This window comes from Martes martes (assembly GCF_963455335.1).
Source record: "Martes martes genome assembly, chromosome: 9".
NCBI classification, from domain to species: Eukaryota; Metazoa; Chordata; class Mammalia; order Carnivora; family Mustelidae; genus Martes; species Martes martes.
Window position 1 is genome coordinate 118,772,966 of NC_137896.1, and position 26,049 is coordinate 118,799,014.

At 46.5% G+C, this 26,049-nt stretch overlaps 1 pseudogene across 1 annotated transcript; it reads left to right on the forward strand.

Moving 5' to 3' along the window:
* The first annotated feature begins 187 nt into the window (after positions 1-187).
* On the forward strand, positions 188-20,422 carry LOC308349021 (glucokinase regulatory protein-like; annotated as a pseudogene). The gene is made up of 8 exons: positions 188-1,545; positions 2,164-2,262; positions 2,501-2,598; positions 3,671-3,768; positions 3,867-3,950; positions 15,076-15,225; positions 17,268-17,402; positions 17,865-20,422. The product of its transcript is annotated as a glucokinase regulatory protein-like (transcript).
* The last annotated feature ends 5,627 nt before the right edge of the window (positions 20,423-26,049 follow it).

Here is a 26,049-nt window from a genome sequence, read left to right on the forward strand (position 1 = left end):
GCCCGCGGGGGTGGGGGGCGGCGTAGGGAGAGGCGCAGGTGCGAGGGTCTCGGGCACCTGGGAGGGCCCCTCCGGGCCCTCCCTCCCCGGGTGGAATTAGCCACGTTGGGAGGAGGAATCCCACATCCCCTGCGGGAGGGGACAGAGTGGCGAGGTAATTGTTCTAAAATCTCCTACTTGTAGACTGCGTCAGCTTTTAAATCTTTTCCCCATTCAGAATCTGATACTGATTCTCTTCGTTCTCATTCATTCTTTAATTTATTAAACAAACATTTATTGAGCGTCAGCTAGGTGTCTGGGCGTGGGAAGAGCAGGAAGACAGCGGTTAAGACAGCAGGCTGGGTTTATAGGGGTGGAAGTCTAAAGAGTAGCAACCTATGGTTTTTAGCTCTTCTTCCTGCCTGGCGTGGAGAAATTGGTCGTCTAAGTGTCAGGTTTCCTAAAATCAGCGTCCAGAACCTCATAGGGCTGGTGGCAGGATCCAGTGAGATAATGTTGGGGAATGTCTCTATAAATCTTATGACACTGTGTGAGCGAGGGATTAGCATTAATTTGCACCAGTCTGTTAGTTACTTCATTCGTTTAACAAACAGAAATCCTTAAACTATTTCATGAGATCTGGAGTAACAACCTGGGTGTGAGTCCCCTTTCTGTCAACTGTGTGATCTTCAGCAATGGACCTAACTTCTCTGAGCCTCTGCTTTACCATCTGCAAAACGAGGGTGTCAAATGGTCTCCTTAGTGTGAATGTACCCAGTGAGATACTGTATGTGAAAAGTGCATTGTTCAGTGTAAATAAATGTTGGCTCATGTTGTATTTAGGGCAGATACTTTGGTTTCTAATTCTCATTGCAGCATTTCTATTTCTGTGGCACTTTTTTCCTGTAATATTCAGTTCAGCGTGTGTCCCCCTGGGGCTCCAAAGCTTCTGTTACCTTCCTTCTGAGATGAAAGAGTGAAGTGGAGCAAGAGGGGCCCGGAGGACTGTGTGTTCTGGACACGTGATCAAGCCATGGCTCAGGTCCTGTGACCTCTGCTGTGCCTGAGGACCCTGATCTCTGGCCTCCTGTTGCATCCTGGTCCCGGAGCACTCTGCTCAGGGATTCTCCTTGTCCTGGGCCTGGGTATTACCCTGCACTTCTGAGCTCCAGGCCCTCCAGAGAAGAGGTCATTGTGTCCAAAGGTTAAGAGTAATGAACCTTTCCCCCTTCATGGGGGCAAAGCAGAGGCTGGGCAGTCTGCATGCATGCAAAGAGGGACCCCTGGAGCTTCCCTGGGGTGCCCAGAGGGCTGGGGGCCCACTGATGAGGAAAGGGTGCGGGGAGAGATACTCAGAGGGGGTGGTGCTCAGAGAGGCCAGGGTACCTGGGTTAATCATCACTGTGGCTCACATAAGGCCCCACCAGCTGGAAGCAGACTTAGCGTGACAGAAGGGTTTGTGAGGCTGAAGACACAGGCACCACAGGGTGTCCACAGCGTGCGACCATGCTGGGCACAAAACGGTTTCAACACGTGATTGAGACCCCAGAGCCTGGCAAGTAGGAGGTGAGACCCCCCTCTTCCCCATGTTGGTCTTCTGCACTGATTCCTAGAATCATTTCTCATCTGGACTTCCCTCCACCCTGGGTTTCTGTTTTCCCTCTCCTCCTTCCCATCATTTTCCTGACCTTCATCATTGGGCCCGGAGTACCAAGTTCAGGCTAAATCCTTGGATGGTGTGTGTGTGTGTGTGTGTGTGTGTGTGTGTGTTGGTGTCCCCAAACCTTGTGCCCGCTGCCACTCCCACCTCCAAATCAAGAGGCATGAGTGAGGCCTGGGCTTCCTGTCTGTATCCTTGTGCCCCCTTCCCTCTAGTTGTCTGGGTATGAGGCAGCCCTGCCAATCACAGAGAAGTCAAACCCACTGACCCAGGTCCACTCTGATCCCATGCTCCTCTCACCGCTCTCTTCATGTCCTTCGCCCTCTGTTGGATCTTTGTGTTCTGCTCACTGAAGCCCTTCCTGTCCTCTGTCATGCGTTCTGACAGTACTCGCCGCACCTCCGCTAGGGACCAGCAGAACTTAGTTTTCAGGGAATTGTACCCTCCCCTGGGCAGGGGTGGGTACCCATGCTATCTAGAGGGGGCCCTGGGCCCACCCCGGGAGCTGGTGGCCTTTCTCCCAGGTGCCTTCTGGAAATCCTGCGGACATTTGAGCGGGCTCATCAGGTGACCTATAGTCAAACCCCGAAGATCGCTGCCCTGATGAAGCAAGCCAGCACCAGGTGTGTGGAAACGTGTCAGGAGTGGGGAAGTGGCGTGGGTGGGGGACTGTCCTGAGAACAGCGGAGACTCTACAGGACTCCTTAACACGGTGAGGGGAGCAGGTCTGCGTGGTGGAGGGGCACGGTAACCTTTCTGTTGGTTTACACCTGTGCTTGGCCGTGTGCCTCTTTCTCTGATCCCTGATCTTTTCTCACTGCGGTATCTCCTCTCGTGTCCTGACCTCTGGCCCGTGCTCAGCCTGGAGAAAAAAGGCCGCGTGTACCTGGTTGGCTGGCAGACCCTGGGCGTCACTGCCATCATGGATGGAGTGGAGTGTATCCACACCTTTGGTGCCGGTGGGACCCCAGTCCAGACTTTCTTCCTGGCTCCTCCTGAATGCAAACCGATTTCCTACCCCCATCGCCAGCCCACGGGGGTTCCTCATTCGATGTCCAGACTGTCCTATTTGGATAGGCATTTCAGTCAAATGCTCCTTGCTCTGAACCCCTACTCAGGCCTTGGTCCCTCAACTCCCAGCCCTGCTTAGCTGTGGCCTCCCATGTGTGTGACACCTCACCCTACACCCCACTTGGCACTTTCCTCCAAGACCCATGAACGGTCCCCCAAGCCTAGAATCTTTCTTTCCTGTAAAGCCCATCACTCCTTTCTCCCTGTCCTTAAACTTTCCAGACTACCGAGATGTCCGCAGCTTTCTCATTGGTGATCACAGTGATATGTTTAACCAGAGGACTGAGCTCCTCAACCGGGTGGGAGGATGACGGGACATGGGGGAGGTTGTGAAGGTGACTGGTGTGCAGAGAGTGGGAGGTGACGGGAGGTGGAGACAGGTGGGGGAGTAGAGCAGGGCAGACAGTCCAGGGAAGGGAATATGGGTTAGAGGTCGGGAGGCTTTGGGGGAGCACAGGGAGGGTGGAAGGCTCTGGATTCTCCCTCTAAAGCTGGCTCTAGTCCAGGGCTCTTCCCTCAATTTGGTGCATCATCTTGGGCAAAACACTTGACCTCGTTGAACCTCGGTTCTTCCATCTGTGTACAAACACGCTGTGTGAGGGGTCCTGTGAGGCCCTCTGTGGTCTCCAGGTCTGCGTGCGGGAGTTTTTCATGAGGGGGGGATCCCCATCTTCTTGTGCCCAGGGTCCCCAGTTCTTCTCCCAAGAGGACTTCCTGACTTCCATCTTGCCATCCCTCACGGAAACCGACACTATGGTCTTCATTTTCACCCTGGATGGGGAGAGGGAAGGCGGGAGCGGTGGGGTGAGCAGATGGAGGCAGGGGAGCGACTCGGGGGAGCTGTCATTTTTCTGGGTCTTAAAGCACCTGCTCCGAGGCAGGGAGAGGGGCGCGTGTCCTGACGGGACCGCAGGGATCAGGAAGAACAGCTTTCATCTCTGGTGCCTTCCCCTCTCCTAGACAACCTCACGGAGGTGCAGACGCTGGTGGAGCAGGTGAAGGAGAAGACTGCCAACATCCAGGCCCTGGCGCATAGCACCGTGGGGCAGACCCTGCCGGTGAGGGTCCAGCCTTGAGGACGGAACCTGGGGTGGCAGTTACAGCAAGGCCTTCCTGGGGATGCAGCTCTGGCTCCTCTCTCTCTCTGTTTCTCCAGACCCCTCTGAAGAAGCTCTTCCCCTCCATCATCAGGATCACGTGGCCACTGCTTTTCTTCGAATAGGAAGGGAGCTTCATCCAGGTATGCGGGATGAGAGGGTATTATCTGTGCTGAGGGACTCAGAGGGGAAGGGTTCCAGAAATTAGAAAACTCAAGGCTGGGGCGCCTGGGTGGCTCCGTGGGTTAAGCCTCTGCCTTCGGCTCAGGTCATGATCTCAGGGTCCTGGGATCGAGTTCTGTATCGGGCTCTCTGCTCAGCAGGGAGCCTCCTCTCCGCGCCCCCCCCACCCACTTGTAATCTCTGTCTGGCAAATAAATAAATAAAATCTTAAAAAAAGAAATACAACCCCTCAAGGCTGGAGGGTGGAAAGCTTTGCTGGACTCCCAGAAAGCCAGCTGGGCAAGTTCTTGTGTTACCGGGTCACTGGTCAGTGTTTCCAAGGTAATGGCTCAGTTCTCTCCAGGAATATATGAAAAAGACAGGCCAGGCCACCAGTCACCTGACAGATACTCATTTGTCCCTTGTTTCAAGTTCATTGTTGATGTTATAGTCATCCTCACTATACAAAAGTCTTTAAGCTATATCCTTGCAAGTTCACTATGCTGAATTCACTGCAGACAAATTATTGATATTGTCTGTAATATAATGAAATTATAATTTCACTAGTTTTCACTAATTATAATTTATTATAATATTTGTAATTATTATTTTACTAATTATAATTTCACTACTGAAGCACTGATAATGCTTAGCAAGACATTATCAGTACAAGCACTGACAATAATCATAGAAATAATGATCATTTTGGGTACACTTTGCAGTTTGGTCTGGAGAGGGCACTGGGACATCTGAGTGTTAGTTCACCTGTGCTTTGTGGCCCAAGAAAGAAGGCAGTTTTGCATCTGTGGTTCCTCCGTTTTCTCACCTGACACCTGCCCACCATCCACGGGGCACAACCAGGGCCCTGAAGGGTTGCGCTGGAGAGATGTGGTCTCATCCGTTATTCAGATCACCTCCTCCAGGAAGCTTCCTGACTTGACCAAACAGCTGCCATGCTTTCTTATCGGCACTCAGAACTCAAAGGAAGCCCTTCCCCCTGAGCCAGGGGGTCCATGCTCCTTCCAATGCGTACCTTTGTCTTCCCTTCCAAATGGTGTTCATTGGTCACAGCTCTACTTTTGTGGCATACTTTCCACATTCGTTGTCTCCTTTGACATCTCACATCTTCTAAGAAGACTTCTCCGATGAAACCCACATTGTCTAGAACCACATTTCATCTCCGATGAAACCCACATTGTCTAGAACCCTCCTTGATGTGAGATACCTCAAGGTTCCAGGTTCCACTGTGCCGTCATCATACCTAATACACACGTAGGACTCTGTACTTTACAAACTATTTCTTTTATAATATCATTTCTCATAACGGGTTCCTAAGGGATGTAGGTTTTTCCCCCCATCTCAGATAAGGAAACTGAAACTAAGAGATTAAGGCATTGTAATCACAGCCACGTGGCTAAAGCAGGAGCCAGGACTCGAACCCTGGTCTTGTGACTCTAAGTCCGTGGTTTATTTCACTTTACAGTACAAATTTCAACCATATCCACGAATTGAGCCAGATTCTTTTACTCATTCATTCATTATGCACCTATCACGTGCCAGGTCCTATTCCAGGGATAGGGGATATAGTAGGGAATGTTAACCTGTGATCTTTTGAAAAAGATCTGTGTTTTTAAAGAAAATTATAATTATAGTAGCAATATTTTTATTGTAAACACTTTAGAAAATACAGAAATCAAAAGGAGAGAAGCATCCATAATAACCTTCTTCCAGGGGCGCCTGGGAGGCTCAGTGGGCTCACTGAGCCCCAGTGTTCTCAGGAGACTAGAGGATCTAAGGGATCCCTTATATTCCTTAAATTCGACCTTGACTGTGCCAAGGAAATGAATAAATCTCAGATACAAATGCTTTTTTTTTAATGTTATGAAAACAAAACACCCAGTTTCCCATTTCAACACATATCCTTAGAATGGGGTGCCTGGGTGGCTCAGTGGGTTAAAGCCTCTGCCTTTGGCTCGGGTCATGATCTCAGGGTCCTGTGATCGAGTCCGCAGGGAGCCTGCTTCCTCCTCTCTCTCTCTGCCTGCCTCTCTGCCTACTTGTGATCTCTCTGTCAAATAAATAAATAAAATCTGTTTAAAAAACAAAAACAAAAAAAACCAACCTTCTTCCAAAAACCCACTTAGACAAATTTTGGAGAATGTCCCTCTAGGCTTTTTTATGTATATGTAAGTATGTCAATATATTTGTACAAAAATAGGACCATCTTTGCCATGCTGTTTTTAACTTGCTTCTCTTCACTGGAAATTATGAACACCTTTCTGTACAAATATATCCATATCATCATTTTTTAAAAGATTTTTATTTATGTATATGAGAGAGCGAATGAATAGGGGGAGGGGCAGAGGGGCAGAGGGAGACGCGGACTCTCTGCTGAGGGCAGAGCCCAACGCAGGGGCTAGATCCCAGGACCTGACGTCATGGCCTGAGCTGAAGTCAGACACTAAGGTAACGGAGCCACCCGGGGGCCCCTAAGTCAAATTCCTGTGATGACTATGGAGATTGGCCGCTTAAAGACATATATTGGCTATTATTTTTTTTCTTTATTGTGTTACTTCTTCATGCCTTTTGCGCATATTCACCCATTCTTTTGGGCATATTTAATTTTTTCTTACTAATTTATAAGAGGGAGTGTATATAGCAAGGACAGTAGGCTTTTTTAAATTCCTGTTCTATGTTTTCCTCTAGTTTATGACTATTTTTTATCTTTCCATTGTTGATGGAGAGATGTTTTCTTTACATTTTTACATAGTCACATCAATCAGTCTTTTTCTGGTGTGTATAGGTTCTGTCTTTTGCTGGATTCTGGTTTGTATCTTTCCAAATATATTGCGATTGTTTGAAATAAAGAGGCTTCCATTAGTAAGTCTTTAGTTGCAGAAATATCGTTGATGTAAACTCCTCCCACACTTTTATTTTGAAAAATTTTCCACCCTACAGAAAAATTGCCAGAACAGTGAACACCCATACAATTTTCCCTAGATTCACCAATCTTTTTTTTTTTTTAAGATTTTATTTATGTATTTTACAGAGAAAAACAGCACATAAGCAGGGGTAGTGGCAGGCAGAGGGAGAGGAAGGAGGAGAAGCAGGCTTCCCGCTGAGCAGGGAACCTGACATGGGGCTTCCTCCCAGGATCCCAGGATTGAGACCTGGGCCTGGGCCGAAGGCAGATGCCCAACCGACTGAGCCACTCAGGCACCCCTAAATTCACCGATATTTAACATTTTGCCACATCTGCTTCATCCCTCTTTTCCTCTGAATTATTTGAAAGACACTTGGAGATAAGGTGACATTTGACACAAATTACTGTGTCCCCTAAGAACAAGGACATTTGTCTACATAACCACAATATAATTTTCACACACAGGAAAAAGGACCGTGAGTATGATTATTGAATATGCAGACTGTATTCAAATTTCCCCAATTATCTCTGCATTATTTTTATTTCCAGGTCCAGGACCCAATCAGGGAGAATGCGTTGCACTTAGTTATTAGGTCTCCTTAGTTTTCTTTAATCTAGATGAATTCTTTAGCTGTTTTCTGTGTCTTTTATGACATTGATAGTACAGGAGTCTGACCAATTATTTTCCAGAATGTGCTTCACCTTGGATTTGCCCGATGGTTTCTTCATTATATTCAGGTGACGTGTTTTGGCGGGAGTGCCGCAGAGATGAGGCTCATCGATGAGTGTATCACATTGGGAGATGCCTGGTGTCAGTTCATTCCTTTACTGGTGATGTTACGTTTTATCACTTACTCAAAGTAGTGTCAGATTTCTTTTCTTTTTCTTTTTTAAGCTTTTATTTATTTATTTGAGAGAGGCAGAGAGAGAATACGAGCGGCAGGGGAGGGGCAGCGGGAGAGGGACACGCAGACTCCCCACTGAGCAGGGAGCCCAATGTGGGACTCGATCGCAGGAGCCCAAGATCATGACCCGAGCTGAAGGCAGAAGCTTAACCAACTGAGCCACCCAGGCGCCCTGGTAGTGTCAGATTTCTTTGCATCCTGTTCCTTAGTGATCTTTCACCTAATGGTTTTAGCATCCACAGATCATTCTTGGTTGAATCCATTTATAACTATGGTGGTTTTTAAATGCTGGTTTTTCTATCTTTCTGTCTACATTTACTAGTTGGGATTCTTCTGTAAAGAAAATCTCTCCCTTCTCTCCCCACCCCATCTACATTTATTCAGACTCAGTGTGGAGTCATGAATTTTTTGTTGTTAAATGTGTTTTAACCCATTCCTGTCATTACTGATTTTAATACTCAAAATGAGAGCTCATTCAAGCTGGCCCCTTTGTCATTGTGACATGGTCACATTAGTGTTGGAACACTCTTTGCTGTGTTTCTTTTTGGAAAAAGAAAAAAATGCACCTTTTCTCGAATGCAGAAGAGTAGCGTATGACAGTCTTTTGTGCCTTGTGTTTTTTCTTAACAAGGTATCTTGGAAATCACTCCGCTTCAGTTTCTAACTCTCTTAATTATTATTTACCTGTGTGTGTGTGTATGTAGATGTGTGTCTCTACAGTAGTGTCCCCAGCCATCTATGTAGGAGAACAGAAATGTGGTCCCAGGTTCACCTTGTACTTTCCTAGTTCCAGTCCTGGCTGGAATCCGTAATTTTCGAGGAGCGCTGGTGCTTGTCCGTGGGGATCGGTACAGCAGTCCTGCCTTCTCACGGTTGTGCTTCCCGCAGCTTCATTTACCCTAATCTACTGGTAGTCCAGAAGCAGATGACCCCCTTACGGATCGCCAAAGGGTCGGTAGTAGTCTAACCCTATGTCACGATGCCTACGTCATTCCCGTCCCTCCATGTCATGGAGCAGCCATTTTGCCATCTCATATCGTCACCAGAAGGCGAAGGATGAACACAGTACAATAAGATACCTTGTGAGAGAGACCCCAGTCACATAACTTTTATCATAGTATGCTGTTATAATTGTTCTATTTTATTATTGGTGGTGTTCATCTCTTACTGTGCCTAATGCATGAACTCATCTTTATCGTTGGAATGTATGTAGAGGAAAAAATGGTATGTGTATGGCTCCGTACTGTTTGCAGTAGCAGACATCTATGGGGGGCCTGGAACTTAAGCCCCGGGGTAAGTGGGGGCTGCTGTATTTAGAAACCTAGGTGCTAGGTACGCTCACTGCTCCTGCTGACTTTGCCTCTAAGCAAAATTCTTTGGTAGAAAGAACAAGGAAATACAGGGACACCTGGGTGGCACAGTCGGTTAAATGTTGGACTCTTGATTTTGGTTCAGGTTATGACCTCAGGGTCATGAGACTGAGCCCCACATCTGGTTCCAAGCTCAGCGTGGAGTCCGCTTGAGATCCTCTCTCTCCCTCTGTCCTTCTCCCTGCTTGCATGTGTGCGTGTGCGCTCTCTCTTTCTCCTCTGTCTCAAAAAAGAAAGAAAGAACGAACGAACGAACGAACAAGGAAATAGAGTTGATCTTGAACAACATGGGGCTTAGAAGCACTGGCAACCCACACGGTTGAAAATCCCTGTATAACGTTTGACTCCCCCAGACTTAACTAATAGCGTATTCTAGACCAGAAGCCTTCCCAATAACATAAACACTCAATTAACACATATTTTTTAAGTTATATGTACTATATGCTGCATCCTTACAATAAAATAAGCTAGAGAAAAGTAAATGTTAAGAGAATAATACAGAGGGGTGCCTAGGTGGTTCATTTGTCAAGCATCTGTCTTCTGCTCAGGTCATAATCCCAGGCTCCTGGGATCAAGCCCCAAATTGGCTCCCTGCTCTGCGGGAAGCCTGCTTCTCCCTCTCCCACTCCCCCTGCTGTGTTCCCTCTCTTGCTGTGTCTCTCTCTGTCAAATAAATAAATAAAACCTTAAAAAAAAAGACAAGAAAAGAAAACCATACAGAACATTCATTTATAGTACACCACACTGTATTTTTGAAAAAAATCTGCATATAAGTAGACCTGTGTTGTTCAAACCTTTGTTGTCCAAGGGTCAACTGTATATGATTTTTTTCACATAAGTACATATATAGAGATGTATATATACATACATATACATTTATGAATGTTTATATGTTCCCTTTCCTGTTTTCCCTTAATGAGAACGTTGATTCCCAACATCATCAATTTATTTGTCCATTTCCTTAGTCCTACAATAAATACCCATTTTGAAATTGCCACCCTGATACCACTATCATCAACAAACTTACCAAGAAACAGTCAAGATTTCTTTGCAGTTCTTTTTGTCTAATGACCATATTCCACAAAAGACACATAAAGTGTTCAAAAGTCACTAGGATTAGGGCGCCTGGGTGGCTCAGTGGGTTGAAGCCTCTGCCTTCGGCTCATGATCTCGGGGTCCTGGGATCGAGCCCCCCTGAGATCGATCCCCGAATCCGGGCTCTCTGCTCAGCGGGGAGCCTGCTTCCGCCTCTCTCTGCCTGCCTCTCTGCCTACTTGTGATCTCTCTGTCCAATAAATAAATAAAATCTTTAAAAAAAAAAGTTACTGGGATTAAATTTTTTCCTCTCTCTGTAGTTATGTTATCAATATGATATATAGTGAGTTTCATTTCCTTTTTTTTTTTTTTCATATTAGAGGGTTTTTTTTTTTATTTTTTTATTTTTCAGAGAGAGAGACAGGGAGAGCACAAGCAGTGGGAGCGGCAGGCAGAGGGAGAAGCAGGCTCCCCGCTGAGCAGGGAGCCCAATTGCAGGACTGGATCCAGGGACCTTGGGATCATGACCTGAGCCAAAGGCAGACGCTTAACCAACTGAGCCACCCAGGTGTCCCTGAGTTTTGGTTTTCGATATCACTTTATCTTTTGAATATGTAAAACATAACGTGGTTTAAAGTCAAACTGTATCATAAGGAGATGTCCCATCCCCTTCACTCTTCCTTCCACCTGTTTCCACTCATCCCTGCAGGTAAACAATTTCATTAGTTACTGACTTGCCTTCCTATGTTTCTCTTTGCAAAAAAAGCATATTTGTATGTACTTTGCAATTTTTTCTTTTACAAGAGGCACTGTGCTATGTATATTCTTTTGTGCTTTAATGAGATATCCTGAAAATAACTCCACTTGGGTTTATGAAACCCTTCCTCATTATTGTTTACATTGGTGTGTAGATTGTACATGTGCAAGAATGATTGGGGCAGTCTCTGATGTAGGGCATTTGGTTGTTTCCAGTGTTTTGCTATTACCAATAATGATGCGATGAATATGCACGTGTTTATGTAATGTAGAAGTGTATCTTTGGGTAAATTCCTAGACGAACGAGAGCTGGATCAAAGGATAAATACATATATAATTCCATTAGATACGGCAACATTTCCCCTCGGAAGGATTGTCCCATTTTGCTTCTTGTACCAGCAATATAGGAGAATGCCCGTTTCCTATAGTTCCTTTTTTAAAAAAGATTTATTTATTTATTTGAGGGAGGGGAGGGCGGAGGGAGAGAGTCTTATGCGGACTCTGCACTGAGTGTGGAGCCCAGCATGGGGCTCAATCAGTGACCCTGAGATCAGGACCTGAGCCAAAACCAAGAGTTGGATGCTTAACCAACTGAGCCACCGAGGCACCCCTTCCCCATAGCCTCTTTAAAAGCATTCAAAAGCTTTTGAATTTTTGCCAGTCTGGTAGATGAGAAATTCTATTTCTGTGTGGTTTTCATTTCTATTTTACTTATTATGTGTTTGGTTGAGCATCTTTTCACATGCTTAAAGGTCTTTAGTAAATCTTTTTCTTTGTGAACTGTGTGTTCATGTAAATACATGAAATATACTCATTTTCTAATGGTACTGGGGTCTGTATGCCCCCTTGATTTTTAGTACTTTATTTCTATTTAAAGATATATTTATTTGAGAGACAGAGAGTGAGAGAGCACAAGCAGGGGGAGCGACACGCAGAGGGAGAGAGAGAGAAGCAGGCTCCCTGCTTAGCAATGACCTCGATGCTGGCCTTGATCATGACCTGAGCCGATGAAGGCAGAGGCTTAACTGACTGAGCCCCTGATTTTTTAGTACTTCATAAATCAGGGGCATTAGTTCTTTCTTTCTGATATGCATCGTGAATATTTCATTTGGGTTTTAACCATGCAAATGTCTTTGTTTTAATTCTACTGGGATAGATCTTATTAATCCTTTTTTTTTTTTTTTTTAGATTTTCTATTTATTATTCATTTGACAGAGATCACAAGTGTAAGCAGAGAGAGAGAGGAGGAAGCAGGCTCCCCGCTGAGCAGAGAGACCGTTGCGGGACTCGATCCCAGGACCCTGAGACCATGACCCTAGCGGAAGGCAGAGGCTGAACCCACTGAGCCACCCAGGCGCCCTATTAATCCATTTTTTGTTGAATCTGGACCTTGAGGCACAAAAAGCTCTCTGCTACCCCCAGGTTGTAAAGGGACTCCGCCTGTGTTTTCTTCTAGTACATGTTTCTTCTAATAAAAATGGTTTCTTTTTTCTTTTCCTTCTTTTTTTTTTTAAACACTTAGACCTGCAATTCATTAGTTTATTCTTGTCTATGGGTTAAGGTATGAACCCAATTTAATTTCTTTTTACGTGACTATCAGATTGTCTCTCTCCATATATATAAAATTTATTCGAGAGAGAGAGAGAGAGAGAGAGCGAGAGAGAAGGAGCTGGGGGAGGGGCAGAAGCAGGCTCCCCGTTGAGCAGGGAGCCCCATGGGGAGCTCTATCCCTGGACCCCGAGACACGACCTGAGCTGAAGGCAGACGTTAACCAGCTGAGCCCCCCAAACGCCCCATCTCAATACATTTTTAAAATTCATCTTTTCCTGAGTGATTTGAGATGCAACCTCTATCAGATACTTAGTTCCCATGTGCACTGGTTTATTTCTGGACTTTCTGTTCTGTTCTACCAGTCTGTCTATTGATGTGATGATGCCATTCAGTTTCAGTATAGAGGCTTATTGTGGGCTTAATATTTGAAAGGTTAATGCTTCTCTCACTCTTCTTTTTAAGGATTTTTCTAGGTACAGTTGCTGCCTTTTTTCTACATGGACTTTAAAATGAATGTGTCTGGATTCAGATTATGTGCACTTTAAAATATTTTTGTGTTAATGATAGTTCATGGTACAAATGGTTATTTGATGGTCAGTGACATAAATGATATAACCCAGATTTGACTGATCTCTTTCCCACAGGGCAGTCTGTGTACTGCATACTAGTTAGCTTTATTCTGATTGGTCAGAGTTCTGCGGCACTCTTTTTTTTTTTCCCCCCAAATGAGCCACAATATCTTTTTCTTTCTTTCTTTCTTTTTTTTTTTTCACTTTTTATCTAAATTCCTGTTAGTTAACATACAGTGTAATGTTAGTTTCAGGTGTATAGTATCATGATTCAACACTTCCATACAACCCCTGGTGCTCATCACAAGGGCACTCCTTAATCCCCATCACCTGCTTCACCCTCCCACCCCCACCCCTGCCCCCACCTACCTCCCCTCTGGTAACCATTGTTCTCTGTAGCTAACAGTCTGTTTCCTGGTTTCTCTCTCTCTCTCTCTCTCTCTCTCTCATTTTCCCCTTTGTTTGTTTTGTTTCTTAAATTCCACACACGAGTGAAATCCTATGGTGTTCATCTTTCTCAGACTGACTTAGTTCACTTATCCTCATAGTCTCTAGCTCCATCCACATCCTTGCAAATGTTCCTACTGAGTCTTCATGTCCTTGTCAGTCATTTGTTAAGTATTTTCACTATACCCTCTGCAAGGGGTGTGTGTGACCTGCTCCTTCTAGAAGGCCAGAATAAGGAGGCAGAGGTAGTGGTAGCTTGTTCCCTAGCCTGGCAAGGACCCAGTCACTAATCCCCTCGATTCGTTTTCTGGACTCTTGTTACAGTTAGATGCAAAGTGCAGTAATAGAAGGTTATATAAGGGCAAGAGATGAGGGCCAAGGACAGGTGGTCTTTCACTCACAGTACCGTGTGTTTGCACAGTGTTTTAGTATTCAGTGTGCTTTCATTTACACTATCTTATTCCCCCAAGGAGATGATGGTGGCCAAGTAGGGAATGTCTTCATCACAGACCAGAAGACCTGGATTTAGGTCCTAATTCTTCATGTCACTGTCCTATAAACTTACTCAAGTGGCTTCTTTTTTTCTTTTTTTTTAAGATTTTATTTATTTGTTTGACAGAGAGAGACATGGCGAGAGAGGGAACACAAGCAGGGGAGTGGGAGAGGGAGAAGCAGGCTTCCCGCAGAGCAGGGAGCTGGATGCAGGGCTTGATCCCAGGACCCTGGGATCATGACCTGAGCTGAAATGAAGGCAGACACTTAACGAATGAGTCACCCAGGCACCCCTCAAGTTACTTCTTTTTATTTTTTAAGATTTATTTATTTATTTACTTGAGAGAGAAAGAGAGAGTACAAGCGGTGGGAGGGGCAGAGGGAGAAGGAGAGAAAGAATCTCCAGTGGGCTCCCAACGCAGGGCTCGAGCTCCTGACCCTGAGATCGTGACCTGAGCCACACTCGAGAGTCGGCTTAGCCGACTGAGCCACCCAGGTGCCCCTCAAGTTACTTTACTTTTGACCTCTAGTTTCCACAGATGTAGAAATGGGGATAAAAAAGCCTAGTTCGTTGGGTTGTTATAGGGGTTAAATTGAACTAATTGTCAACAAATGTGTATTGATCAATAACCATGTATCAGCCATTATCAAAAAGATTGGGGCTCTGGAGCAGAGTAAGACACCATCTCTGCTCCAGGAGCCTTTGGTTTAGTGGAATGAGTCCCAGGACCTTCACTCCTCCCCTGTCGGGCACCTGGGGGGCAAAAGGAACGTTCCGATAAGTGCAAAACCCTTCTGGGCAAGAACTCAGGGAAGAGATGTGTGTCCTGGGGGGTCAATACCACAAATGTGTGACACCTGCAGGTTTGCCGGGGACAGTCCTGCTTTACAACTACCGTCCTAACATCTAAACTCAGGGCTGGTCAAACAAATTCCATCTGTATTTAGGGCCCTGGTTTTTGATCCCTGGATCCCTGTCTGACAGTAGGGCCCTCTGCACCCTGTTGCTCTCCCGTCCTCTCATTTCCCAAACCCCCGTGTGCGTGTGCCCTGTTTAGAAGTTCCAGCATGAGCTAAGCACCAAGTGGGTGCTGAATACCGTGAGTACAGGGGCCCACGTGCTTCTTGGGAAGATCCTCCAAAACCACATGTTAGACCTGCGCATTCGCAGCTCCAAGCTCTTCTGGAGGGCGCTGGCCATGCTGCAGGTAGGCGGCGATGGGACGTGGCCGGCTGGGGCCTGGCCTCCTGCCTGGGCTGCCACGGAGCTATGGACGTGGGTGGGGCTAAGGGCTGACTTTCCTCCAGCTGTTGTCTTATTGGGCTCATCCTCTCCTCTAGGGAATGCATGTGCATGCTTGGGGCATGCCTGTGAGATCATAACTATCAGACAATTCTTTGAGTTACAAGTATGGGACAGACACCTAGTTCATTCTGGTTTAAGCTAAACAAGGCACATGACTGGTTCATGGAACTCGGGTCCCAGGATAGCCAGATCCCAGTACTCTAAACAGTGTACTCCAGAGAATGTCAGCCTTGAACTTTCTTCTATGTTGCTCTCCTTCTCAGGCAGCTTTTCTCCAACAGGTGGCAAACTGGGCCCCAGCAGTGCCGGCCCTGCTTCCTACCAATTTAGCAACCCGGATGGAAGGAGAGTGTATCTGTGCCCGTGATTCCCACGCATGCCTGGGAGGAAGGTGGCTTGTCTTGGGTCACATGCCATCCCTGAGCTGGTCAGTCTGCCCAGGCCTGGCTCATGTGCTCTCCCTGTGGGATGGCACTGGAGGAAAGGGTGGGAAGTGAGTCTCAGTCAAACAGCCTGGCCTGAGAATGGAGGGACAGTAGTTTTCTGGAGGAAGGTCAAGGTGCTGGTACTAGGAGGAGGAGGACTGGCTGCTGAGCACCGTAGCACAACGGCTGGTCATGAAAGGAGGGTTGCTAGGTTTAGCGAATAGAAATACAGGACAGATTTGAATTTCAGGTAAGTAAAGGATTTTTTGGGCATAAGTGTATTTCATACAAATATGAAATATTTCATACAATATTTGAGGCGTACTTACAGTATTTTTTTCATTATTCACTTGACATTCCTATTCTTGGGTATCCTGTATTTTTATTTGCTAAATCTGACAACCCTGTGGAAAGGGAATCAATCAAAGAGCTTTAGTGAGGACCCACCAGGTCCCTAAAACCTTCTCAAATCAATAGAACCAACCAACCAGAAAAAGAAAAGTGCATTATGCTCTTTAAGATGCTGGGGTTGGGGTGGGTAGGGGGAATCAGAGATCTGTCTGATCCAGGCCTCGCCATCGCAGAGTGGCCCATCGGAGGATTACGTGGAAGACTGAAAGCCAGACCAGAATTCGAGCTTGCCAAATACAGCTAGACCCAAATCATCCAAAATGGCAGCAACCACCCATATGTGGCTACTGAGCCCTTGAAATGTGGCTAGTGTGTCCGAGGAGCTGAACTTGAAGTTTTGCTTAAAAACTGAAGCAGGGTAATTTTCTTCATTAAATGCAACTTTATTGTTTTGGTAGAACTACATTTTACTTTTACATCGAAACTCAGTACCTGAACTGAGATGAGCTGGGATTATAAACTAGACACTGGATTTCAAAGACATGATACAAAAATATTGTAGAATATCCTACCGATAATTTTTAATATTTTTGACATGTTGAAATAATATTTTAGATCTATTGGATGAGATAAAACATGTTTAAAATTAATTTCCTGTTTCTTTTGCATTCCACGTGTTTCTTTTTTAATGGAGTACTAGGAAATCCTAAATTACATGTGTGGCTCGCATTATATTACTCTTGGGCAGTGCTGAGCTAGTGGAGGGGAGAGGAGGGTGACAAAAAGGAACAGATTTGCCAACGAGCCACCTTGGCAGGGTATAAAAGAAGGATAGGGTTGAGGAGGAAACCGCAAGAGTGAGTTCAGTTTAAGATGACCAGCCTATGGGGTTGGAGGCACACGGCTGAAAGTGTGACCAGTTTGCCATTAATCCTCCAGTTTAACCCAGCCAATCAAAGCCCGCCACTAACCCTTTTTCTTCACACCTGGGGGTTGTGAGTTTGGGATCACCTATGGGGACCACTTCCCTGCAGCCTCTGTGGCCAGTCTTCGGGATCCCAGGCGCCTGCCTCCCACTCTCCCACTTCTTTCTCCTCCTCCACTCTCTTCCCCCACTCCCCCAACTTTGCCTTCCAGCCGGACACTGACCTTACTGCTTCTTCCACAGCGGTTCTCTGGACAGCCCAAGGCTCGATGCATCGAGACCCTCCTGCAGGTGATCCACTTCCCCCAGCCACTGTCGGATGACATTTGGGCTGCTCCCATCTCCTTCCACATCCAGCTCGCACACGAGAAGGAGCAGGTATCTCGCCGGCAGCTAATCATTCAGCAAACATTTACTGAGTCCTTAGGACTCTGTATCAGGAATCTTGCTTGGTACTGGGTTTACAAAGTTAGAGACCTTCTGCCAACGAGCTCCCTGTTTCTCTGGGCATTGTGATCGTGACAAGGAGGCACAGAGGTGCAGAAAGGCTGCTGCAGGGCTGCAGAAAAGGGGTCTGTTTAGGAGGGGAGCCAGGAAAGAGGGGGAAGGGTCTTTGAACTGGGTCTTAAAGGATGAATAGGAATTTTCTGGGTCCGGGGGAAGGCGTCTTTCTGTTCTTAACCCATCTGACTACACTTTCTGGTCTTGATAACTCCCTTCTGTGCTTGCATCCAACCTAGTGGCTTCTGACTCCCACACCGAATGCTCAGGCTCTTCCGGGGCTCTTCGCAGATGGCCTCACTCTCTCTGGCTTCAGTTCTCCCTGCCTCTTCCCCACAGGTGATCCCGGTAGCCTTGCGGAGCCTCCTATGCCGGTGCGCCATCCCCGAGGCGCAGGCGCAGCTGGCTGCCGCTCCGTCCGTCTGTGAGGCTGTCCGGAGCGCCCTCTCTGGGCCAGGTCGGAAGCGCGGCGCGGACCCCCTGGAAGGCCCAGAGCCTACCCCGCTGTGAGCTGCTATTTCTGGGCGGGTGAAGCCCTTGGAGGCGTGGTGGACTCGCAGCACGGAAGGAGGACAGGCCCAGTTCCCGGGGCCACCCGCAGCCCAGGGTGGGGGAAAAGCGGCTCTGTGCTTTGGTGGTGGGTGGTTCTTGCCCTTGACCCACTGGCATATTCTGATTTCAGAAATGAAACGAAATGCCTTGTTTGGGAAAGTTAACCTTCCGATCTCAGCAGATCAGAGTCAGTAAATTAAAGGTGGGCCAAGACGGGTGGCATGGGTTGGTCCCAACAACCGGTTTATTTCTTTACATCCGCCCTGCCCCTCAAACCCATTTCATTGTCCACTGATCCAGACCTTATCCCAGCACCTCTGTATCCCTCATCTCCAACATGTGGATTTGTGTGAGCGCGCACCTGCACACACCTTCGGCTCCTGCACGGACTCATACACGCAGGGAGAAGTGGGAACCTAGGTGATTCCAGAGGAAGGGGGAAAGTTGTATCCCCAACATAGGACACCCAGAGAAAGGATCCCAATTAGGGAGGACAGCAGGCTCCTCATCACTAGAATTGAAAGCTACATCCACAGAGTAGACCCTGAAGTGAGAACTGCTTCCCCTGCCCTAGTTTGTAAGGGGGACATACGGAACTCTGGGGGTGTTGAACAGCCTCTGGTGGTGGGGTGCGACGAACACTAGAAACCCGGGTCCGTCCATTTGAGACCTCAGCTTCGGCTCTTTGGACGTGGGGAAGGCAAACCTTGCCCATCGCAGACCCATTCCAGCCCTTCAGTCCCTAGGGCGTGCGACTCTGATAAAAGAGAGCTGGCTCCCCCTTGTGCCCGAGAAGTACACAGGTAAAAGCTCTGGAGCTCCCTGGAACCTTCGGGCAGTAGGGTGACCGCTAAAAAGCCAAACAGATTTTGGTTTTATGAGGATAGAGTCACCAGCCTTATAAAGGCGGCTGGAAGCGCCCCTAAAATGTCTGGGGGCCTCCATCCTCTATCGGAGCGCTCTTTCCCTGCCATACATTGACATTTATATTGGACCCGAGATCCTTAACCAGGGCCACTTTCTTCAGCCACCACTCCCCTGACTTTTCAGTTTCATCCCTTTGTTTTTCATCCTCCACAAATGCCTCTTCCTAACTCCATAGCTCAAGATGGGTAAAGTGAGGAAAGGGTCCTGCAAAAGATTTCTGCTTCTCTTTACCTAGAACTCTCCTGCTTGTTTGCATTGGGTAAATTCCTCTTTCTTCTCGGCATCGTGAGCAGGGTCGTCAGAAGAGGTACCCAGCTCTCTAGCACGGGAGAGGGCAGAGTACCCCGTTGATGCTGTTGATGATGCCGGCCTGCAGTAGCCTCGCTCCCAGATGTGGGATGGGTACGGTTCAGGGTCCGATTTCCCCAGTACTGGGTGCAGGAGGACTCTAGAAGTCCAGAGGGTGTTTTGTTTTGTTCTGTTGCCAAGTACTTGGATGGTGCCGTAGTATCAAGTCAATTCAAGTCTTGTTCAGTTGTGTGTGATGTTCAGGTATAATGAACTCGATGGAGTGGCAGCTGGGGGAGATAAAGACGGCTAAGGTCTGATCCCCACCCCCTAGGAATTCACAAGCACAAAAGAATAATTCCAATACAAGACAGAGAGAGTTGAAATGGATTAAAGAAGCAGGCTTATTTGGGGAGATTACGGGGTAGGCCAAGAGTCAAGGAAAATTTTGGAAGAGAGGAGGCTGGGGGGTGCCTGGGTGGCTCAGTTGGTTAAGCGACTGCCTTCAGCTCAGGACTTGATCCTGGAGTCCCAGGATTGAATCCCAGGATCGAGTCCCACATCGGGCTCTTTGCTCAGTGCGGAGTCTGCTTCTCCCTCTGACTCTACTCCCTCTCATGCTCTCTCTCATTTTCTCTCTCAAATAAATAAATAAAATCTTTAAAAAAAAAAAAGAAAAGAAAGAAAGAGAGGAGTTTGGGGTGGGGAGAGGGAACATCCAAAGAAAACCTGGGAATGTTTGGACACTTGTACTGATATGTGGTTCCAATATCAGGGAGTCAGGTCATTGTCAATGGAACCTGACCTCTAGGCAGAGCTAAAGAGGTTCAAAGACTTTTTAGAATTATCCAGAGACAAATGGTAGGGTGACAAGATTTACCATAATTTTGAATAAAGCAAAGCAAACTTCCGAGGTTAAGAAAGCTGTAATCTATTATCAACACAAGGCAGCAGTTGTGCTGAAGCGATGAAAGGATCTATCCCAGGAGATTGGGTTGGATTGTGGAAAATGAAGGAAACAATTTCCTGCTATATTCATTTGCTCAATCAAAAGTAAGCAGTGAAGGGTGGGAGATATTTGGATATTGCATATACTTCAAACTTAATATATTAAAGACTGGAGCCCAAGATCTCTCCTCCCAATCAGCCATTCTTTTCATAACATAGGCGGTCTTGAATATTAAACAGGCTGGGCCAGGCACATGGGACAGTAAGGCTGAAGGAAGACATTGGGACCAGGTAGGAGATCACAGGGCCTCGATATGACTCCAGGGATGGGCCCTACAGCACAGCAAAATGTCTAAGATCCAATCCAAATTCAGCTATGGTTTGGACGGGGGGGTCCAAATCCTAGGCACTGAACCTAGGAGTTGTGAAATGCTTCCATCCTGGAGGAGAGAAGATTCGGGCTTACGTATAAACTAGAGGCTGGTGTGCTCTGGCATGGGAGGAAGAGACAGAAAGGGGAGCCAGGAGCATCTTGTAATGCCAGAAAGTAAAGAAGCGCCCATAAAAACAAAAGGGACCTAGAAATCAACCTGAGAGAGCTCCCAGTGGCCAACGTTGGAACAATGTGAGCAACAAAAGAAATAATGTACTGGACTGTAACACAGAGTTCAAAATAAGGATGCATGAGTTCATACGGATAGAACAAAATAATTGAATAAATAAATTAGAGGAGGAAACAAATCTTCCCTACACAAGAATTCCAAATAACATAGGTAGATATACCCCACTGCAAGACACGGAGCTGAACAACCCCTTTCTCCTTCCGACGTAGGCTATACATAGGGGTTCGCTTCCAAAGAACGGAGTATGGAAAGAGAAAAATGATAGCTTCACTGGGGAGAAACCTGGCAGGCACTCACTACCTTGGCCAAGTAATGAAGATTCAAAACACCAGCTGCTATCATGTACTACCTGAGAGGATGTAATGAGAAGGTCATGTCGCCTCTGTGGTATTTTTCCCAAAGTACATAACCTCAGTCTAAGCCTCCAGAAAACAGAGAAACCCAAATGTAAGAACCTGCCTGCCAGTACTCCTCTAAACTGTCAAGGTCAGAGAAACTGTCACAGACCAGAGGTGACTAAAGAAGCATGACAACTAAATCCAGTGTGGGCCCTAGGTTGGATGCCGGACAGAAAAAGGACTTTAGTGGAAAACCTGGTGACACCTGAATGGAGTCTGGCGCTCAGTTAAAAGTGAATGTGCCAGTGTTAATCACATAGATTTGACATGTGTACCAAAGTTCTGTAAGATGTTAACATTGGGTGAAACTGGGTGAAGGGCGTATGAGAACTCACTGGGCTCCCTTTGCAACTTTTCTGTAAATCTAAAATTATTCCAAAATAGAGTTTATTAAGAAAATAAAATTCCTGGCCATAGTAACCTATATGTGGAAAGGGGTAAATATAATTAAAATATTCAGAGGGCCTTGACAGAGGTTTTAATTTAAGAATGATACATTAAGTGTGTATATTGCATTTTAAAGGGGTTGCATTAAAAAATGGGGTTGGTGGGGCGCCTGGGTGGCTCAGTGGGTTAAAGCCTCTGCGTTCGACTCAGGTCATGATCCCAGGGTCCTGGGGTCGAGCACCGCACCTGGCTCTCTGCTCAGCAGGGAGCCTGCTTCTCCCTCTCTCTCTCTGCCTGCCTCTCTGCCTACTTGTGATCTCTGTCTGTCAAGTAAATAAATAAAATCTTTAAAAAAAAATCTACACTCAAAACTCCAAGCTTGTATGGCTTTGTTGACAAATTGTACCAAATGTCGAAGAATCAAATAGTTTCAATCTTTTTTTTTTTTTAAAGATTTTATTTATTTATTTGACAGACAGAGATCACAAGTAGGCAGAGAGGCAGGCAGAGAGAGAGGGAGACGGAGGCTCCCTGCCAAGCAGAGAGCCCGATGTGGGGCTCGATCCCAGGACCTGAGATCATGACCTGAGCCGAAGGCAGAGGCTTTAACCCACTGAGTCCCCCAGGCGCCCCTCAAATAGTTTCAATCTTATGCAAACTTTTTCAGGCATTAAAAAAAAGAGGAAATATTCCCCAACTCAGGAGTCTAGCCTGACCTTGATACCAAAAGCCTGACAAAGACAGAACAAGAGAGAAAAATCACAGGATGGCCTCATTCATGAACGTAGGGAACAAAAATCCTAAACAAAATATTAGCAGCTGGAATGCAGCATTATGTTGAAAAACAAAATGCCCAATTAACTCCTGAAAATGTGTTCACAAGTTAGTAATGATTAGTAACCGGAGAGATTGAAGTCAAGCAATGGAATACTGTTACCACATATACCAGATTGGCTGAACGGAAACAGCCTGCTGATACCCCACGTCGGCAGGAAAATGAAGCAGGAAGAACTGCCATTCACCACTGGGGGAGAGATTGACACGGCCAGTCCGGAGAAGAGAGTTTGGCACTGTCTCCTAAAGCTCACGTCACACGCACTCGATAACCCAGCCATTCCACTCCTTGGTTGATGCTATAGAGCAGGGGTCCTTAAAGTGTGGTCCTGGGTCCAACAGTACCAGCAACGACTGGAAACGCCTTCGAAATGCCAGATTCCTGCGCTTTACTCCAAACCCCATCCATCAGCAACTCTAGGGGTAGGGCCCAGCAGTCTGTGTTTTTACAAACTGTCCAGGTGATTCTGATGTATGTTAAAGCTGAAGAGCCACGGCCGTAGAGAAACAAGAATATATATCCATGAAGATACAAGGACATGGGTGTTTTTAACAGCATTGTTTATAACAGCCAAACATGGAAAACAAATGTCCATCAGTATCGTAATAGATAAATGAGTTATGCAATGACTGATGAATCACGCAACACTACATCTGAAACTAATGATGTACTATATGTTGGCTAATTGAGTTTAAATTGAAAAAGAAAAAAGTAAGTTATGCAATGGTTACCATGCAATGAAGTAATAAAAACGAATCCCCGAGGTACAGAGTAGCGTGGATAACTCAAACATAATGGTGAGTGAATATTCAAGACACGAAGAATACATTTTTTTAAAGATTTTATTTATTTATTTGACAGAGATCGCAAGTAGGCAGAGAGGCAGGGAGAGAGGGAGGGAAGCAGGCTCCCCAGTGAGCGGAGAGCCCGATGCAAGGCTCGATCCCAGGACCCTGAGATCATGACCTGAGCTGAAGGCAGAGGCTTAATCCACTGAGCCACCCAGATACCCCCAAAGAATACATTTTTAAACACATAGAGGAAAAAGTGGGGCGCCTGGGTGGCTCCGTTGCTTAAGCGTCTGACTTTGGCTCAGGTCACCATCCTGGGGTCCTGGGATTAAGCCCTGTGTCTGGTTCTCTGCTCAGTGGGAAGCCTGCTTCTCCCTCTCTCTTTGCCCCTCCCCCTGCTTAGAGACTCCTCTCTCTCTCACTCTCTCTCAAATACATAAATAAAATCCTTTTTAAAAAGGGTTTGTCAAATTGTACACACGTGTTCTAAGAACCAAAACTGTACCTCCACCCCTAACCTTGGAACTCCAGGCTGGCATATACCAGTAACCTGCCACGTAAGATGTGCTCAGCCTATCAAGACTATGGATTTTGGAGTTGAGTGATCCTCTAAGATCATTTAATTTCCCTAAGTGACATCTCTTCTCTGTTTCAATGCTATAGCAACTAAGAAAGGTGTCAAACTTTGGAGTTAGGAAACCATATATAATCACATTTCCTGAGAGTATCTGTGCTGAAGATAGCCTAGCTTTCCTAAATGGACTGGCCTCAGTATTCTAATGCGTGATTGGGAACATATGACAGCAGACCTGGACCTCTAGGGAGTGAATGGTTCCAGAGAAGATGCTTATAGGACAAGCCCAGCACTTTGGAGGGGCTGCTCCTTTGAAATCTTGCCTCCATACACTCTATGCCAACTTGTCCAACCCAATCCTAGTAGAATGGTAAGGGAGGTCTTCCCTGAGCATTGGCTGCCAAGGCAGAGCCCATGGGCAGCTGCAGGAAGGGGCCTCCGATGGACACATCTCAGAGAAGAGACCCAAGCGGCTCCCACATTGGCTGGGCCCTGTCAGGTTTACCTTGCAATGACCATTGTGATGTCATATGGAGTCACAACCTTGAGGGGTAATATTATTGGGCTGAGAGGGGCATGGGGTTGAGAAATGGCAGCGATTTGGGGGCTGGCCATACCGCCTCCGTCATGTGTCAGCCTCCTACTACTATTTGGTTTCCTCGTTTGGGGGCTTTGGCTGCTCTTCTCTGGGAGACAGAACAGGGAGCAGGTGGCAGCCAAGAGAGCCTCAGAGGTATGTGATGCCACCTTCCCTGGAAATCCACTGCTCCCGGTCCCTGCCTCTGAAGCACTGGAAACTCCTACATCTTGGGCCAGGGGAGGAACCGGGTGGGGGAAGAGGGGAGTTGAGATAAGTGCCTATGGATGTCTTCCTGTAAGTGTAAATCATCCTCAATCCTGTTCCTTTCAGTTTACTTCAACAAACCTTGAGCTCCTATTATATATGGTGGCGTACTGGACGTTGAGGAAAAACAAAACCCCAACCCCACCCTCTAGGAGCTCTAGGGGAGCCTGGGGAGACAGAGGGATATATACATAATGAAAGAGAAAATGATAAGAGTTAACAGAAGTATAAACACTGCTGAAGAGGTTGGAGGCAGTCTTTTGAAGCAGGGGGATCTAGAAAATGCCTCTGGGGGAGCTCAGGTTTGAATTGTGCTTCAGAAGAAGGGAAGGGCTTTGAAGATGGATAGGCTGGATGGAAGAAAGTAGGGAAGACTTTCCAGTTGGAAGGGATGGATTGGGGAAAAGCAGGGAAAACTGAAGAGTGTTGGGTATGTTTGAAGAGAGGACACCTATGTGAGTGGAATGTAGAGGTATAGGGAGGTCAGTGAGAGAAAAATCTGGAAAATTGACAGAGGTGACATTGTAGAGGGCTTTCAATGCCAGGCTGAAGAGTTCGTATATATTTTGTGTATATATATATATATATATATATATATATGTGTGTGTGTGTGTGTGTGTGTGTGTGTGTTTGTGTATCATTCTATATGCAATGGAAAGATGTCAAGGGGCGCCTGGGTGGCTCAGTTGGTCTGTGACTCTTGATTTAGGCTCAGGTCATAATCTCAGGATTGTGAGATCAAGCCCTGCGTCATGCCTTGCGCTCAGCAGGGAGTCTGGCTCTCTCCCTTCCTCCTTTCTCCCTCCCCTCCTGCTGCTCCACGCTCTCTCTCTCTCTCTCAAATAAATAAGTAAATCTTAAAAAAAAAAAAAAAGATGTCGAAGGTCTTTTTTTTTAAAGATTTTATTTATTTATTTGACAGACAGAGATCACAAGCAGGCAAAGAGGCAGGCAGAGATAGAGGGGGAAGCAGGCTTCCTGCTGAGCAGAGAGCCAGGTGCGGGGCTCGATCCCAGGACCCTGGGATCATGACCTGAGCCGAAGGCAGAGGCTTTAACCCACTGAGCTACCCAGGTGCCCCAACGTCTGGTCTTTTAAATGTCATTTTCTAGGGGCACCTCCCTGGCTCAGTCAGTAGAGCATGTGACTCTTGATCTTGGGATAGTAAGTTTGAGCCCCATACTGGGTGTAGAGATGATTTAAAAATAAAATCTTAAAAAGTATGTCATTTTCTAATTATGTCAACACTTCAAAATAGGGTGCCTGGGTGGCTCAGTAGGTTAAGCAACTGCGTTTGGCTCAGGTCATGATCCTGGAGTTCTGGGATTGAGTCCTGCATCAGGCTCCCAGCTCCACA